Source organism: Eupeodes corollae, chromosome 2 (assembly GCF_945859685.1).
Source record: "Eupeodes corollae chromosome 2, idEupCoro1.1, whole genome shotgun sequence".
Classification (NCBI taxonomy): Eukaryota; Metazoa; Arthropoda; class Insecta; order Diptera; family Syrphidae; genus Eupeodes; species Eupeodes corollae.
In genome coordinates, this window is record NC_079148.1 from 98,555,438 (window position 1) to 98,571,052 (window position 15,615).

The following is a 15,615-nucleotide window of genomic DNA, read 5'->3' on the forward strand; positions in this document are numbered from 1 at the left end:
CAGAAAATACTAAAAAAAAAATCTTATTACTAAGGTTTTCGAGAAATGAGGTGGTTATAGCAACACTAACCACCATGACTATTGACGAAGAGAAAACTATGATGGATTGTTTATACTTTTTATTATTAATTAATATTTCTTTCACGAAATGAAATTATTAACTTATTATAAACTTATAACTGCTTGGTATCTGTTATACAGGTTTTTCCTTTGCGAATTCAAAGGGAACACGTAATGCACTGCAATATTGTCTTCACTGCATTTCCTTTTGTGCTACATTTGCAGCATCTTCTCGAAGTAGGTACTTCTTTCTGGTTGATATTGATTGCATTCTAGACGAATTTCCTCTGCGACTGTATGCTTGTGGCGTTTGATAAATGCAGGTCCAAGAGATGAGGACCTGGAACCTCGTTTTCTGACTTCTAAACCAAGCCTTTGCTTCTGTCTGACATAATCCGGCGCCATAAGACACTGGTATACGCTTCGTCTGAAGTCTTTCAGAGTTAATGGGTTTAGGTCCGCGCGAGAAGAGGCCTGCAGTTCCTTATAAATTAAAAAGGCATTGACCACACAACAATCAAGGAATTGAAAAAAAATCCTGTGCCACCACTTGTATGATTTTCTATCAACAGCATAACTTCCTTTAAGCTGGTCAAATTTATCGAAAAAATTCATGTTCGCGTTGTAGTCTTTAACGGCTTCTGGACAGGAAACCTCGTTATAGGTACCATCGCGCTCTCTACGGTTAACTTTACGAACGTTCTTAGGATCATGATACTTTGAAAACATGAATACTGATCTCTTGTCTTTCTATTTCAACAAACTAACATTTGTCTCCTTATGCGGTAATCGTGTTCGCCTCTGCGGAAATGCCTGTCTTCTTTTAGCTTCGGCAAGAACTTTCTATTTGAATTCACCGTTCCACAGGCGAAAATTTTGTCTTCTTGTAAAGGGTAACTGTTGAAATAATTGTCAAAATAGACTTTATGATTTTTTCCTTTCAAATTTTCACAAAATTTCGTTACAACTTTACCGCCTAAGTCCGTTTCCCTGCTTGCCAGTATAAAAATCGAAATCAAGGCAGTAACCTGAATCTGCACACATCATCCATACCTTGTACCCTCGTTTTGTCGTTTTTTTTGGCATGTATTGCTTCAAAAAGTTCCTTCCCTTGAACTTGATCATACTCTCATCAGTAGAGATCTAATTTTATACGCAGTTTGCCGAAATTTGAGCAGTTTCTGTCAGGCATTACGCTACTGTCATTTACGTGCAAATAATTCAGAAGCGATATACTTCTAGACATAGCTGTCATGAAAATCAGGTGCTGAAGACCAGTAATCCTTGTAGCTTGGCATTTTTTTTATACCCTTCACCAAGTTCAACGCAATGAAAACGTCAAGCTCTTCAGTTGTAGTGGGTGTATAAGGTTTTCCAGATTGAGTTGCGTAAAGGTTAGTTTGAAAACATAAAATGTTTTGAAAATGTTCTGTCCAAAATAGCCGAAATAGTGAAAGAGGGGCAACATTCTCCATGCCCAGAATTTCATCAGATATTCCCACACTTTCCGAAAACTCACCAGGTGTGTCCATTCTATAATTTTTCTTCCACTTTAGAGCTAGTGTCATTGGTCTATTTACATTCACGGTGTTGGACTCTGTAACATTAGGATTTCGCTGAACTAAGTTTGATAAAGGGAGGTCATCATCGGAATCAAAGTCATAATTGGGAACTTCTCTTATCAAATCCCCTAACAAAAGTGGACTTGGCTGATCGTCTCTCCGTCTCTCCGTCATCCTGGTCACTACAAAAACTGTCGTTTCCTGAAGGAATATCTTCCAACAAATATTCGAAAGTTTCTCTACCTTGTAGCCGGGCGGCGGCGCGACATACTGTAAAAAATCAAAAACAGCAATTATAATTACATGTATAAATTTCATTTGGACTGTGACCACAAACACACAACATTCATGGTGGTTAGTTTAGTAACCACCATATTTTCTCCATCAGTACACAGTGAAAACACAAAAGTAACATTTTTTCTATGTAAACACGTATAAAATATATTTATGAGAAAACATTGAGTACAAAAAAATAAAAAAAAAAAAATACTTTTCCAATTCATAATTTTCTTATCGAACACGCTTATAAAATCACTTTATCACAAAATTGAACCGAATGCAAAATAACAGTTATGCATTCAATTTACCGCAAATCTGTCGAATCTATGGTTCGAAAATTCATCACACTTTAAAAAATTGTCGCTAGAAGCTGTAAGACTCAAAATAAAAATTCAAATTCGGAAAGAGTTGGTTAGTTTAGTGTCACTAACCACCTCTTTCCGAAGGCTTCCCAGGCTGAAAGAATAAAGACGTATTTGTTTTAAACCAAACTAAGCAGAAGGTTAACAATATTGCTGAAAAAGTTCATCCACGTTTTTGGTTATTTTGTAAAATTTAATATGCAGGCAAATTGTTTAAGCTGTAATCCAGGAAGATTAGTTATTCACTGCAAAAAAATTAAAATAGAGATGAACTTTTGTGAGACCGAAACATTTTCTAAAAATTACACTAAATTTAGAATCAAGCAAACAAACTTAAAAAGGGAAGAGCAGGAAACGTGCCATTTTATACAAATTGCTCAAAAGTTATAAATTATTTATTTTTATAAGAATAGATATGAAAATAAAATTTGTATTTTACTGCTTTCAACTTTGTTGCTAAAAGTACTACTTTAACCAATGGCGGATCCAGTAGGGGTCATGACCCCCTCCCCTCCTCCCTGGGAGATATTTTTTTTTTATTTTCCTAGGAACTCCCGTATCCCGTATTTCAAAACTATCGTATTGCGTTAATGGATATGACTCAAATTATATTTTTTAATTATTTTTTTTTCATATTTGAAAACAAAATTTATATTTTACTTCCTTGAACTTTGTTGGCCAAAAGTACTACTTTTAACAGAGGACTGCACCAAAAACGTAATATGAGTCGGAAATTCAGCCCTTTTCAGATAATGCAGCACAAATTCATCAATTTTTGACCAATGGACGATCTAGGAGAGGGGTCATAAAAGCCAAAAAGCTTATGCGGTTAAATTTTATAAATAAAGATTTCATCTAAAGAATAAAGATTTATTAGTAATTTAACGACTTTTTCCAAAAAGTGGTTTGCTGTCAAAACCAACTAAAATTTATGTTTTACTCAATTTTGAATTTGGAAAAACTTTAGTAATGCTATAAATTACTTACATAAAATTTAAGAAAAAGAGCAAACATTCGGGTTCTTAAAAAGAAACTTTGAATTTGAGATCTTCAAATTGAAAAAGTTTCCTTTACATCCTGAACTTCTTAAAATTCGTAATTCGTTAAAAATTTCAATAACGAGAAAAGTTAAACTAAGGTTTTTTTTTCATTTTCTTATAATACGAAAATTAGAAACTTTCTAAATTTCTTCCTTAATTTGGCTTCTTTCTACAAGAAAAACATATTTTGGTATTGATCCAGAAGAGTACCCTTCATAAAACCGTTATTTTTTTTTTAATTTTCTTAAGAATGTCTTCACCTTTTATTTTTAAAAAAATATTGATTTTTGCTAACAAAACTCGATATCGCAGAAAGGGGTCACCATGTAAAATGTAAATTTAAAATCACTTAACAACTGCAGCAAAATTTTTAAATTGTAAATGTAAAAACTATTAAAAAAACCGCTCTATTGATTGTTAGTTTAGTTTTTTTGAGAAATAAAATGGCATTTAAATTTTTGAGAAAAAACGTATTTTTAAATCTTAAAATATAATAAATATTTTTAAACAGACTTTTTGGAAGACATTAACAAGTTCTAGCGACCCAATCGTGTTTTTTATTTATTTCAAAATAGATTTTATTAAATGCAAAAACTTTTAAGATCTTTAATATCTTAAAAAAATAAATAAATCTTCTTTTTGAAGCGAATACGCTTTGAATGCTGTAGGACTGAGATTTAAACACGAATTTCAATCATATAAATTTGCCAAAACAGCAAAAGTGACATTTTTGTTAAACTAATGGCTATTTCAAAAACATAATGAACGTTTCATATCTATTGATATAGACTTCAAATCTCCTGGAATTTGAAGTGAAAAGAGATTCTGAAATGTGTAATTTGTGAGTGCCACACAAAAGTTTCTTTCCAACTTATTTGTTTACCTCAATTTGTTTTTATTTAAATTTTATATGTACCTATGTATGTATATCCTTAAATTCAAGAAGCAAACATTTTTGTCTCTACAATTTTTAAGCTTTGTTGAATCCTTTAAGATCAAAACATATTCATATCAACACAATTCTCCAAATTAAAAATTTAGACCATACCTTTATATAATTTTATTATTAAAGTTGTCACTTAAGCCCTTGAAATGTGTAAATGTAAATAAGGTTAAGATGCACATTATGTTATTTTAATTTTGTTAGCCTCCTTTACAGAACATTAAAGAACATTTTTTTTCGATATGAATTTGGGTTGGATGCTCTAGAACTGAGATTTAAACATGAATTTCATGAATATAAATTTCCAAAAACAAAAAAGATAATCCTTTGTTAAACTAATGGCTAATTCTAATAAACGTCTTATATCTATTGATTTATTATAAAAGCTTTGAGTCTCACGAGTACAGCTTCAATCTATGAGTAAGCAGACTAAAAACGATAGTTATATTAGACTCCCGAAAATTGAGTACAAAAAAAGCTAGACTATTTTTCAAATCAGATTCTGTTTTATTTTCCTACGAAAAAGGATCACATTTCTTTATTAAACTTTTTCATTTTGTTGGATTTTGCATCGAAACGGTTTTTAAATAAGGGAGGGTGGATGTTTAAGTGGAATAAAACAAGTTTTGTGTGAGGTATTAACAAATCTATTTTTTTATTTGAAAGGCGCATATGTATTATGTAAGCCATTAAGTGTGGAATTTGACACCATTTAAATGCCCACCTCGGCTTCTTGCGGTGGCACGGATCCGAGTGGTCCAATTTTCTATAACTTTTCCGCATAGATCTAGCTGAATTTTTACGATGGCCTGTACTATGCTAACCTTTAAGCCATCGGTCGATTGTGGTTTATTTGCATAGACCGGCGACTTTAAAAAAAAACCCACATGTCGTCTAGGTCGAACGCTATTCATGTTGTTTGCCCTGGGAAAAAGCTGGATCGAACGCTATTCATGTTTTTTAAGTTTTATTAAGACCAAAATTATAATGGTACAAGTAATTTTTGTAGTTCTTTGTTTTTTTTTAGATTTGTTGTTTAGATTTTCAACTTAATAAATGTCAAAGCGAAACAACGAACGAATCGATTTTTTGAATGAGTTAGGAAGAATCCAGAAAACCAAAATCATTAAAACCCAAAATCCCTAAATTTCTGGAAAATTAACAAAAAACAGTAGCAAAACATTTATTTGTTTATTTTATTATTGGCAAGGAATAAGTAGTTTAAAAATTGTTTAGAAATGTAATATACAAAATTCTCCTGTCACAGTGTTAGTTTCCATACTCCTCTGAAACGGCTTAACCAATTTCAATGAATTTTTTCGAATACATTTGAGAATAGGTTTTTGTCTATGTTTTGAATTGGTATAATTTAATTGCATCAACATCTTACACAGTGCAACGATCTTACGATAGTATTCAGTGACGCTACGAAGAATGAAGCACTGATTGCTATGGAGGATTTTTCCGTTTGGGCAGGACAAGGTGGATTCTGGATGCACTAGGTGGAACTGGAAAACGTTCCTTATTTCGATAGTTCTTGCTAAAATACGATCAAATAATATCGCATTTTCTGACATTGCGGCAAATTGAATGGATGGAGGCAGCTCAGCTCATTCAGTATTTAAGCTGCCACTAAATATTCAAAATAACCCAGACGGGGTATGCAATAAAAAAAACAATCATCCATGACCACAGTGCTGAAGCAGTGTAAAATGATCAGCATCAGGGATGATGGTGGAAAGGTACAAAATAACGACATACTATTCGGCGGCACTCTGTTACTCTTTTCAGGTGCTTTCAGACAAGCACTTCCCGTAATTTCGCGTCCAACTTACGCTGATGAGATAAACGCGTGCTTAATCATCGCCACTGTGGCGTAGTGTTAGAAAATTACAACTCAAAGTAAATATGCGGGTTCAAACGCTTCAAGATCCAACTGCTGAAATATTCTCAAAACAACTATTAGATATAGGCGACGGAAAAGTTACTACAGATGAAACTGGATGCATAAAATTACTGATCGATTTCTTCACGATTATTGATTCACAAGATACTCTTATTGATGTCATACAAATCTATTGATAAAGTTTGTGATGCTACTGAAGCTGTAAATTATCCACCTAAGTTTTTGAACTCATTAGATTGTTTGGTAATTTAAACCCACCATGGTTGCCAAATTAGAAATGAAAAAAATAATGAAAAATGTTATCGAAGCAATAATTCTAAATGGAAAATTGCGAGTTGAAAATATATTTTTACCGCGAATTCCTATTAAACTTATGCCCACAGATGTGCCAATTTAATTCAAACACCTTCAATTTCCAATTAGATTGGCATTTCCAAAGTCAATTAGTCTCAAGGCCAAACGATGTCTGTCTGCGGCTTAGATTAGAGCACTTCATGTTTTTCGCACGGACAATTCTACGTGGCGTTCTCTCGAGTGGGCAAACCATCCAGAGTTTGTTTATATTGGCGAAAGATGGGACAGCAAAAATTATTGTACACTTCGTTGCATTAAGGGATTGATATTGTTTTTTTTTTGTTATGTTATAAATAGCGATATGTATATAATTTTAAAGAATTAATTTTAATAAATTAAAAAAATTTGTTTGGTGATTTGTTATTTCAATATTTTGTCACCGTTCAAACTGCTCTATACCTCTTCCAACAAATCTTTACACACTTACAGAAAGTTAATTATTTATTTTTTGCAAAACATTCTCTAAATATTATTTATATGACAATACAACGTTTGTCGGGTCAGCTAGTTGTTTATATAAAAAGGACATTATTATTAAGATGTTCATGTTTTTTTACACACTTCAGAATTTCAGAAAGTAGTAAGCTTATAGCAAGCGTCAAACTACGATCAGAGGCTCATCATAAGTGCATGTGTTAGTTGTTAGTAAAAAATAATACAAATATAGCCTAACACACGCACAAAATACAAAACAAAATTAGCATTTAACTATTACAGAACAAAAAATTACGATAGTGGAGCACTGGTTCTAAACAATGATTTTAATCCCACCTTATTTAAATTTAAATCTATCGATGAACAGTTTAAGTTATATAAAATGCTCATTCGACTTAAAGCTTCATTCTTGCCATGGTTAGTTCTATGGAAGTCAATATGTATAAAATCAAACGTGCGCAGGTGATGAGTTCCGCCACGGTAATTCAAATGTACACAAGATAGCAAATAAGGTGCATCAATTTCACCATTAATGAGTTGATGAAAAAATACTAAGTCATTATTAACACGCCTTTGTTGGAGAAATTGCATTTGAAGAAGTAGAATACGGTGTTCATAGGGAGGCAGATCATAAGGATCATCCCAAGGAAGACCTTTTAGAGCAAAGCGAATGAAATTATGTTGAATTGATTCAATACGTTTTCTATGAATTTCGTAATAGGGAGTCCATACCTGCGAAGCATATTCAAGATGAGGACGAACATGGCAATTATACAAAGAAAGGGTAACATAGGGATCATTGAACTCCTTTGCCCAGCGTTTTATAAAACCAAGTATAGAACTTGCCTTATTAACAATAACATTAATGTGATGTGTAAACTCTAAGTTGGAACAGAAATGAACACCTAAATCTTTAATTGTGGAGACCCGGCAGAGTTTTTGCTGTGATATACAGTAGTCAAATACGTTACTGATTAGTTTTTTAGTGAAAGTTATAGTCTGGCATTTTAAAGGGTTGAGTAAAAGGCGATTTTTCCCACACCAAAATGTAAAACTATCAATGTCGGCTTGTAAAAGAATACGATCATGGTTTGACTTTATTATTTTGAAAATCTTCATATCGTCAGCAAAAATAAGAAGTTCACTTGAGCGTAGACATGACGATACATCGTTAATAGACAGGATGAACAAAAACGGGCCAAGATGGCTTCCCTGGGGAACACCAGATTGAGCAACAAAAGGTTCAGAATGACAATTTCTAAATTTTACCTCGTAGGATCTGTTTTCAAGGTATGACTTAATCCAAGCTAAGAAAAATGGTGGAAAACCAAGAGCCTTAAGTTTAAATAAAATAATTCCGTGGCTAAGTTGGTCAAAAGCTTTAGAGAAGTCAGTCACAGTCAACTTCATAACCTTGTTCTAAAGCGTTTGAACATATGTTTGAGAATGTGAGGAGATTAGTAACGGTTGATCTTTTTTTCACAAAACCATGTTGCTGTTCGCAAATGATATTTTTACTAAAAAATGCTACACTTTCACAAACAACTTGTTCAAATACTTTAGGAATGGAAGAAAGCTTTGCAATGGGCCTGTAGTTTTTTATATCCACCTTGTTACCTTTCTTGAAAATTGGTGTTAGAAATGACTTCTTCCATATTCTGGGAAATTTGCCTGTTTTTAGAGAAAGTTTGAATAAAAACGTAAGGGGTTCAACTAAAGCATTACTACACTTTTTTAGTACTATCGGGGGAATACCATCAGGACCGGCTGAGCAGTCATCATTCAACGCAGATAAAAGATCAAGGACCGTACTTTGTAGCATAGGTATGTGACTACAGCTAGTTTGCGAAAACTCGTTTTCTTTTTTTGAAACATGCATACTAACCAAAGTATTATAAATAAAGATGTTATAAACTCGATTTAATTTTTTGTATAGTCTTATTTATAAGTAGGTACTCATCAATTTTTTGGAGTTTCGGATTTTCGAGATTTCGACTTTTTAAGATTTTGGAACTAATTGGAATTTTCCGGATTTCATGTTTTTGAGATTACAGTTTTCGGGATTTTGGTTTCCGCCTCCCGCTTTAAATATTTAAACTAAAAGATTCTTTTTAATTGATAAAAGTATCATTAGAATATAGTGTAAGCTTAATATTGCATTTATATGTTGAAGTTTTGATTTTTGTGTAATCTTTTAATGCCTCTACAAATTATCAATTACTATTTAATAAATCAAAAATATCACATCTCTTAAAATGTACACTTTAACTTTGAAGGTCTTGACTGTGAAACTCGAAATGGTTACAGCTCAGAAAAAATTGTTTTGATCAATGGTTGATATTAAAACCATTCCTCAAGCCAGTCATGATCAAGAAAACTTAACAACAAATACCAAAATTTAGTGTATGTTCGGGATCGTTGAATTTATATTTGTTGATATAAACTTGGTTATTCATATCTAAAATACATAATTTCGAATTCTTCTTTTGAAAGTAAGTTTTGGATGAAGTTAGAAATGGATCAAAATATTGTTTGTTATGTTTAATGGAAAGAACCATTGGGTTCAACAAGGATACATTTTGCTCTGGACTCAAAATTAATTAACTAGCAGTAACTTATAATCATCATTTAGAAAATTAACTATTCATAGTTAACTGAATTTATCGACTTAAATATAAAAATCGGTGTTTCGAAATTTAATTGACAAAATAGTATTCCATTGTGAGTAGGGGATCTAAAATTTGTTTATTTTCCGAATGAGCATTTTATAAACCTATGTTATATTATTTGTTTTAATTTCACAGAAGAGGACCTTATTTAGAAAAAAAAATTAAATCAAAATTACTTCAACTAAGATCTTTTTTGACAAAGATGATTAGTTTACTTTTCCCTTTTCCAGGTAAGCTATTGAAATCACTTAGAAGCTAAATTTTCCGATCTTAATAAATTCCAAGGAATACCTAAAAACCACTTACGTTTCAACCTTTAGAAATGTGAAAAATCTCGTAATAATTTTAAAATAATCAAAAAGATATGAAGAAAGAAAAAGAAAAACATTTAAAACAAGATTTTGAAAAGTGCAAGGACTTTTAACTTTTCATCTAAGTATTTAAAGTAAAAGTCGTTCACTTATTTAAAATACAACTTTTCAATTTACTCGTATTTGGAAAAGTTTCAATTTAAATCTTAAATTGTGTTTTATTATTATTAGTAGTAGTATTATTATTATAAGCTTTTATTGCCTCCGTTTTTTTTATTACATTCATTGATATTTACAATTTTATTTTATGTTTCGTAAATTGTATATAACAACAATATGATGGAAAATTTTTTTGTTAAAATTTCTAGAACTTGTAATATAAAATGTATGCAATGAAAAAATCTAAAATTATATTGAATTTACAAATTATTGAAGTCGGTTATTGGCATAAGCCTCCCCAAGGCTATCCACTCCATCTTTTATTGGGTCATCCTGCTGGTTGGTTGTTCTTTGATTTCAATTTTGCTGTAGGGACATCTTTGGTCCTGAAGTCTAGATAAATACATGAGATGCCCAGCTCATTTCAGCGTTCTTGTTCTATTTATAACGTCAATAATTCTGGTTCTATTGCGAATATCTTCATTTCGTACCCTTTGACTTGGTCCTATGTTCAGAATTTGTGTCTCTATTTTGGTCTGACATATCCTTAGCTGGTCAAGTGTTTTTGCAGTTAAGCTCATTGTTTATAGTCCCAGAATGAACTGTAGAATAGCAAAGTCGAATCAAAGATATATTTCATTGTGTCTGCACTTTGGTCCAATTGTAAAATATGTTTAAGGCTCCAGCATTGTTTCCGGCTATTTGTAATGCGTCTGTTAATTTCTTTATTTTATTGATTTTTAAATAATTTTAGTTGTCCCAAATATGTATATGTATTCTTTTACGTACTCAGTTTGGTTGTGTCCAACTTTAAATCGTATTTTGTGTGATTTGTCATGACTTTAGTTTTAGATTTGTATTTAAAGTCCATAACTTTTAGGTAGCTAGTTCCATCAAAAAGCTTTTGTAGAAATAAGAACTATATCGTCTGTAAATCTTAAATTTTATTTTTGTTTATCGTAACTTGAACTGAAGAACTTGTCCATATATCTTTATTCCATATTTTGTCTTCCAAATAGTTTTTTGTAAATTTTTTTCCAAGGGCCTGATTATAAGGATCGCGGCGGATCGTTTTCAATTCTACCTTTCAAATTCGACTCACGTCGTATTTCCTTATTAATGAATCAGTAGCGAAAATAGTTCTTCCTATATTCCAGTTACATATGTGACTTTTTCTTCCTATATTAGTGATTTGACAGCTTTTCACAAATCTTGTTTTCTTTTGATTGAATTTGTGAAATCTGCGGTGATTTATTCAACATTTTATATTTAATTATGGATTGTGGATAAATTATAAAAAAAATAAAAAAAGCTAAATCAAATTTGTATATAATTACAATAAAGAAAGAATCCACGAAATCGAACAGTAAATAATAATAAACACTCTTTCGCTGGTGAATCCGCCAAAAAAAAGCTGTCGGATTTCAACTCGCCAGCAAACATTATGACGTTTTAAATTCGCCTTCGAATTTGCTGATTGGTCGTATTCAAAACGAAGAAGACGAAAGCGGAAGCAATATTTGAAAAATTGCAAACTCGCTAGCAAAACGATTCACCGCGAATCCCATAATCACGCCCCTGCATAATATTGTACGCTCTCAATAAATGTCTCCTTTACTATTACAATTAATATCACTTAATTAATTCGTTTCGTTAGGTAATTAACAAAATTAATTGTAAAAAACGCATGTATTTGTATTATTTCATTTGATCAAATAGATCCAAACAAAAGTCGCATTTATTAATACCGCCCAAACGATGTAGACCAACTTAATATGTTACACCAATGTGCCCAACATATGTAATTAAATTAAATTCAAGAAAAATCTTAATTCATCACTGCCCATTCAAATGTTTAAGTGCAAACAAAAATGATTGGAATTACTACGAAAAAGCAAACAAATTATCTCCCAGGGGGGGTCATGACAGCTACGATCTTGATAATGACTTTAGATCATGTTTAAGAAAAATAAAGCTTTCTTTACAAGCTTTAAAAGAAATTGACAGGATAACTGGCAGAAAATATTTTGGAATGAATGTTGCCAGTGATACTATGAATTTTAATGGAGAAGAACTTTCAGATAATGCAGATAAGCTCATTGCATTTAAGACTTTGTATTCCGATTTATACTCTGAAAAAATGCCCGTGTTTTACAGAAACTTAACAAATCATGTTAATCTAACAGTGAACGAGTTTAAAAATGAATACGCTAATATATGTTTGACGACTTTCTTATCAAGCAACACCACATCTGATAACTTAAGTCTACCTTTTACCTCTCCAGACAAAATAAATGCTTATAGAATGAAATTAAACAACAAAAAATCCTATGGCATAGATAAAATTTCTTAATATATTTTGCGAAAATGCCCTTATACCCTTGATATAACACTCTCTTATATTTTTAACCAATGCACAAATAATGGATACTTTCCCATTATATGGAAAAAATCAAAGATTATTCCTATAGCAAAGAAGAAAAGTGGGAATGAAATTAAAGACTTTCGTCCTACATTATATTATCTTTATTGTCAAATGTTGGAAAACTTTTCGAAAGAGTTTTAGCTGATTACCTTGTCAGTTTTAGCGATGAAAAAAATATTATTATTATTATTCCTATAATAACCAATTCGGATTCAAGAAAAATCATTTCACTGAACACTCATTACAAGTTCTGAATAATAATAATAAATGTATTAATGTCTTGTGTTGTTATCACCTTACATAGCCTAGTTGCTCAAGGTACTGTGTTCTCTACTCTGCACATTAATGTGCTGAGTAGTGTGAAATGTAATTTAATATTTGCTTCTGAATGCTCAGAAGATTTTCAGTCTCTAGGGGGGTACCTCAAAGATCATTTCTTAGTCCAAAACTTTTCAATGTATATCTCTATGATTTTCATTTTCCATTTAGTAACCCAGTAAATGGGTGTGAAGCCTTTTTGTATGCAGATAACGCTAAGATATTGTCAAGTGCAGTAAGGCCACTCGATGCACTAGATAAATTAAAAGATTCTGTGCCTACTTTAACGTCATACCTCCACTCTTGGGGATTAGTACTTAACGCAGGGAAAAGTGGCATAACTTGTTTAAGAAACGTTTATGGCAAAGGACATCCTAAGGCAGTTAAAGAGAGTAAACCTCTCTCACTTGTAGTTAACAATGTTGTAATCCCACTAATAACGGAACCAAAATATCTTGGTATACGCTACCAAAATAAATTTAATTTTAATAAACATTCTAGGGAAGTGTTGAATAAAGAAAAAATGGCTTCCGGTATGCTCAAATAACTTCTATCCTCAAGTTCCACTTCAAAGAAAACCAAATTGCTTATTTATAAAACTCTTATAAGACCTATTCACGTTCGCTGCCATGTGACCCGCCGGCGCGGCGGTCACAACTTTTAACTCCTGAGAGGCCATGTGACCCGCCGGCGGTCACAAGCTATACATTTTTAAATATTTATTTCTGACGTAGCCTGTTGAAGAAACACTTACTTTTCAATGTTGGCACCTAGATAAAGGTCTAAATTATATAAAAAAAATCGAAGGTTAATCCATCCAATAATAGTTCACTTTATTGACAAAACATTTGTATGAAAGTATTATGTAAGTATAGTTCACTTTATTGACACAGAAAAAAAATTCAAAAATTAGATAATACGAAAAATAGATATAATTTTTTTACTTTTGATGCTTATTGAAATACTCCAAACATAGAGAAGGTCACCTTCTTTACCTTTTTTACTGCAGCTTCTCGACCATAGAGGAAATATATTATCTAGAGTCCCGACTTAATGGGTTTGCTCTCTTTCGGCCTACAAGCTAAATTGGGAGGATTTTGTCCATAAGGATAAGCATGTGTTAGTTGTCCCGTGCATTTCTTATGGGACCAAGCCATTTTGAATGTAGTTGTTATGGAATTTGTGCCCATATAGCTTAACCGCGGGGGAAAAAACTATGAGGTGAACTCAGCAGTTCAAAAAAGAGATCCGTTGAATTCAAAAATTGAAAAATTAATGCAATATTTTAAGAAAAATTAATTTTCCAACTTCTTTTTAGTGAAAACAGTGCTAAAAATAATATTTAACTGCTTTTGGTAAACAAATTCTATCATTTTTATGAAAAGTTTAGCTAAAAACAGAATAAATCATGCCGAAAGTATAGGCGCACCCTAGAACTGCAATGCGAACGTGGCGCAATTTGAGTTGTACCCAGTTTTGACAGATCAAAAGCGAGGTAAGTATTTTGACAGCGAAAATTAAAAAGAAAACAAAATACAATTTCTGCGATTTAAATTTTAATTAAATCAAAACAAAAGTGAAAATTAATAAAAACAAAGTTGTTAATAGTATTCCTGATTAACTGTTTTATCTATATTATATAAATAATTTCATACAAAATGATCCAGAGTCAACTATTTCATCGATCTAAAAAGTGACTTCATCATATCCGAAGAAGTATTTCCCTACGTAACTTGGCTCTAGCTGATAGAGGATTCTTTCAGGATCTCTTTGCAGACACCGCTGGGTAAGTTGTATATTGTTTTGTATGTTTATAAAAACTATAAGAAATCGCAATGAATTATATTCTGTTCTTCTTAAAACGGTAGTCCAGAAATGGCAAAACTTTTCACAGGTAAACAACAAAACAATCTACGCCGGCTTTGATCCAGCTGCCGATAGTCACACGTTGGCAATCTCCTGGTAATAATTGGACTTCTGCATGGCATCGAGAAAGACACAATCCAATTGCGTTTGTTGGAATACGGGTCTTATCAGTAATCCTAGTGGCAAAACAAAACGAAATAAAGGGTTGTCGGTCATTGAGACAAATTAGGTAACTATAATAGAAACCTAATGCGCTTTAAAACTCAATCGTTTTGATAATATTTCTTTCAGAGTCGTCAACAATGCATCATAGTACGAAAATCTGAATGTAGTGGACTTTGTTGCCAATATGGAAAGACACTTTCGAATGGGATTACTGCTCTCAATATCGTCAGTCCAGTCGCGACTTAATAGTGCAGCTGGAATGAGCTTTACCGAATTCACATAACAAATTTTCCAGGGTTATGACTTGTTGCTTCAGAAATACAATTGTCGCTTTCAAATGGGAGGCAGTGAACAAATGGGTAATTTAATGACTGGCCACGAACTATCAGCAGAGTAGAAAAAAAGAAATCAGTATTTGGATTGACACTTCCAATTGTGACCAACGAAGGAGAAGACAAGTTCAGAAAATCTGCTGGCAATGGTATTTGGCTGGACGAAGAAAAAAGTAGCCATTTTTTCTTTATCAGTTCTATTTGAAAATGCCAGATTCTGAAGTCGAGAAGCTTCTCATTGAAGAACACAAAAAATTACCAGAGAAGAGAAAAGCACAAAGAAGATGTGACGCTTCAAGTCTATGGAGGTGATTTTAAATAAACAAATAAATCACTTCTTTTAGCTATTTAAGTTATGTAGGTCCCCTGAAGCAAAAAGCACCAACATCTTTGAATTCAAAACAAATTCCTTTATTATTAAGTAAAGTA

General features: G+C 32.1%; 1 long non-coding RNA gene across 1 annotated transcript; it reads left to right on the forward strand.

Moving 5' to 3' along the window:
* Positions 1 to 14,324: 14,324 nt before the first annotated feature.
* On the forward strand, positions 14,325 to 15,489 carry LOC129946298 (uncharacterized). Its single transcript, XR_008781561.1, has 3 exons — positions 14,325 to 14,609; positions 14,692 to 14,918; positions 14,981 to 15,489. It is a non-coding gene; the product is annotated as an uncharacterized LOC129946298 (long non-coding RNA).
* The last annotated feature ends 126 nt before the right edge of the window (positions 15,490 to 15,615 follow it).